This window comes from Pinus tabuliformis, chromosome 9 (genome assembly GCF_031772625.1).
Source record: "Pinus tabuliformis cultivar Carrire ecotype Pingquan chromosome 9, CPIR1, whole genome shotgun sequence".
Taxonomy (NCBI): domain Eukaryota; kingdom Viridiplantae; phylum Streptophyta; class Pinopsida; order Pinales; family Pinaceae; genus Pinus; species Pinus tabuliformis.
In genome coordinates this window covers 1,548,312,166-1,548,316,412 of record NC_142307.1, presented here as the reverse complement: position 1 = coordinate 1,548,316,412, position 4,247 = coordinate 1,548,312,166, and the positions used below count along the sequence as shown (strand labels likewise).

Sequence of the window (4,247 nt, the reverse complement as noted above, 5' to 3'; positions counted from 1 at the left end):
ATCTGCTAATGTATTTAAAGATCTTGGAATATGTTGATATTCAATATAATCAAATTCACGTTCCAAAAGACGCACTCAAAAATAATCTTAATAACACTAGAATTCTAATGGCATACACTCTATTAAGCTGTAATACAACGAGTTCAGAATCTAACCTCACTATCAAACTCCGAATCCCAAATGAAATAGATTCAGATAATAACTCAATCACTACACTATACTCGACAATGTTGTTGGTTGTTTGACCGAGGCTTACCCCATGCATAGATACTAACTCGTCAGAGGGTGAATAGATAACCCAAGCTGCGGAAGAGATGTTCCATGTATTACGACAAGCACCATCAACAAAAACAATGTATGTTTGGAGAGGCATCGACATCTGCAATATCAAGAGTAAAACCAAGATAAGCAGGAATAATGACGAAACACTCTCTAAGCTAAGCACACTGTTTAAACTAAAACACACCAGCTAGAAATAAAAACTATCCTAACTAAAAATCTCCATACCCATTCTTTTAAGCATAATACCTCTTCAAGTAAAGGCCGTTTCTGGGTTTACCCAAAGAGTCCTCGTCAAAGTCTACCAATTCATAGGCCCCTTTGGCTAACTTTTGCTTGACAACATAGGGACCATGCCACATAGGAACGAATTTTCCAGCGCCTAATTTATCATTAGCTTCATCATAAACTAAGACTAGAACTCCTTCCAAAAAATTTCGAGGGGTCACATTTTGATCATACTGAGCTTTCATTCGTTTTGCGTGAGTCTCGATCGCTAATGCAGCATCACGTCGATTCTCATCTAATTGAGCCAAGTATAACAAATGCTCTTCCTCTTCGGAAGTGGCTGGAAGTAACTCAATGGCCATTTGCAGTGACGGGATTTCTCATTCAATGGGTAATACAGCTTCCAAACCATAGACTAGTTGGAAAGGAGTGAACCCTGTTGATGTTTTTACTGAAGTTTAGTACACCCAAAGCGCTGAAAATAGCATGTTGTGCCAATTCGATCGATGAATCCCAATGATTCGTCGGATCATGATAACTAAAACTTTGTTGATGGATTCTGTTAGCGCTTGGAATTCACCTAGGCTGAGATAGACAAACTCTCAAGGCTACATCAAACCATTTCACCTCGTAGCTAACCCTACGAGGTATGAGAAGGCTCTCTCGGGTCAGATTCGGTAGATCTTTCAATATGATAAGCTGACCAATTAGGATCAAAGATATTAGGCTAGTAAACTGATTAGGAAGGTTGATTTGAAGTTTTTGGGGGTTTTTAATGACGGGGTTTTTTCTGGGCTGCATGGGCAAAATCACAGTTCGAACAGAGAAATATAATGACTACATCGATTATTAACTGAGGGAAGGTAGGCAAGCAATTTAACACCAAATCTAGATTTTTAAATGGGATGGCAAGACTGGTGAGGAGCTAAGGAGGGCAAATAATACTTTGAATCCTCCTTAAACAGAAGAAAACATTGAAGGTGAGCAAATTTATAGGAGGAGCATACAATACTATGAATTCCTTCCTAAACACTTCATTTGCTCAACTAGAAATGATCATGAAATGAATTGAAACATAACGGTTTACATATGTAACAGAGGAAAAACTAATGTTAAATTGACATACCACATGAATCTCAACAAATAGAGCTGTGAAATTCCATTAAATTCTCTGCCAAAAACTGTACAATGAAAAGCTCTGTTCCAGCACTCAGCACTCAGAAAACTCTCCTCCCCCCCTTACTCTCTCTTACAAATCAAATTTTTATAAACTATCCTAAAACAAAAACAACCGATCGACCCACCATCTGGGCGCTGTTTGAATAATTACAATAAAATTAGAAAAGAGAACAACTTTCTATTCTAAAATAAGACAATGTCCCTCCTAAAAATCCTCTGATTGACTAATAAAAAGACAAATAGAGCGCAGATTTCCACAGGATCAGAACTGGACATTAGTAAAGGATTGGTTTCCATATGTCATGAGCTGCTGATGTTGCCGGTGAATTTGTTCGCCGAAGGATTTCTGGAAAGAACCTGGAATAGTTTGAGATTTTATAGAGATAACTACTGCCAAATGTCCAATTCCTGCTGCCACTTCATTCTTTATCCACTGAATTTATGCCTTCGAATCTGGAACTGCTTCTATTTGCTGATTTCATGCCTAAAACATAGGAAGTTGTAGATGATCTGCCATCAGTCAAAATCATTAGGAAAGCGGCGGACACAATTACAGTCGTAACAATTTGGATCTACAATAAGCTCCCCACACAATGTCAAACAATGCCATTGCCTGAATATATACAACCATTTTTTGTTTGTCACGATGATTTGTTGATCAGAGGCATTACAACCCAGTTAAAAAAGTATTGATGATAATGAGATATTGACCGCATGATAACATAGCTGCAATTATCACGTCCACACTTAGATTTCTTCTAAATTGATGTCTAATAATGCCGAAGGGTGACACAGACAAATACTGGAAGACATGTACAGCTAATCTTCTGTCATGGAATCTCTCTGGTTTTCACAGCCTGAAATGTATAACTCTTGGGTTTTGTTACTGTTTACTGTACGCTATTATGCTGGCGACCCTGCCAGAACTCCAACAAAACTGCTTTCATTGTGGAGGTCCCACTTTGATCACTTAAAATAGGTAGTGCTTGGACATTGACTAGATTAGCATCCGAGCATCCACGCTGCATCTATTCCACTGTATTCATGCACCTGCAACAAATATGACGAAGTCCTCACGTGATGGTTTATGGTGAACTTATTCTGTACGCATGCTATTTAATCAGCAGATGTTTCATTGCAAAGCTGTCAAACATTCAGACGGTTCAAACCGAAGAAGGCCTTGCAACAAGTCTATAAAAAGATCCGCTGAATGGTCTACATGCTGCTTTATCGAATCCCTAAGCTTTGGCGATTTTCTCACTGTTCTGATCCATTTGTGGTGTGCAGAGCTCACAATTCCATCAACGGCAAATTGAAGCCTTTGTCGGAATGAATATTTTGGTTTCACCGAGACGATCTTACAAACTAACCTCTTGATTTGCAAGCCTTGGAGGTCCACATCACAAATGATCGTGATCCTCACCCTTAATTTTCCTAGGTGTAAAATTAAACAACAAATGACAGAACTCAAATAAGTTAGGGAGAACTTTCATTCCGCTACTACAAGATAATTTAGAGAAATTACAGCAGATCAAAGAAATATTCCAGTCCTTGACCTATCTCCCAGATTGATAAACCAACACCCCATGCTTGTGCTTCTTCCAGCCGCACGGAAATTGACTTCAAAGAAGGGTAAAAGACTCTATGTCTGTTCAGTCGCTCCTCATAATCAAAATAATGCTCCATGTTCTGCTCATCCCAAAACAACTTTGGCTTGTGTGTTCTAAGCAAGGAGAGGTATCCATGACCGAGGATAGGTGCACCACCTCTTGGAAGAACATAATCATTTCCATAGAAATTTATACCCATTAAGATTTTCGCTGCCAGCTGAAAATTGGCAGTCCACATATCAATTTTTGCATCCCTTTGGCGCTTTGCAGCTGAAAGAGGAAGCAAAAGTTGCAAACATGCACGCACCCAAATTATGCATTTGAAAAATCATAAGTCATAAGTGAAAATCCATCAACTTTGTTGCTTAGCCTCTCCATATCAGTTGATGTAAACATGTCTGGATTGTTCTCAATTGAATTTGGTGGGGGAATGACAAACACCAACTGCAAGTTACGATCAAGCCCCTCAACTGCTTTTGTAGCATGTAGCTTGGATCCAAGTTCTTGAACAAATTGCAATGCCATTTGACGTAATTTGGGATCTTTTAGAATGCCATAAGCTACCCATTGTGACCAGGCCTCAAGCACCACACCATCATATCCCATGTTTTTGCACTCTGAAACAATAAGATCAATTGCTTGCTTCTTTTCCCTATTCTTTGTCAACAATTCTATAGGCGATGCTTCCAATACAACTCTAGGTAGTATAAGGATTGGTATACCAATGGCAGCCCATGCATACGAACTTGAGCCATCCACTGTTGATCAGCATCATGCTTACCAAATAACTGTAGCTCTGTCCCAATTCTCTTCAACTGATACCAGACCGGTGATACATGTGTAAGTTTGGCACGAAATTTTATGGCCATGTCATAACCTTTACTATTCCAGGGCGTAACATATGCAAGAACCATAGAATTGAAATGCCTGTGAGTAGTGTTCATCCAGGGC

General features: G+C 39.2%; 1 pseudogene; it reads right to left on the bottom strand.

Annotated features, from left to right (window-relative positions):
* Positions 1 to 3,114: 3,114 nt before the first annotated feature.
* Positions 3,115 to 4,247, bottom strand: LOC149154507 (uncharacterized; annotated as a pseudogene).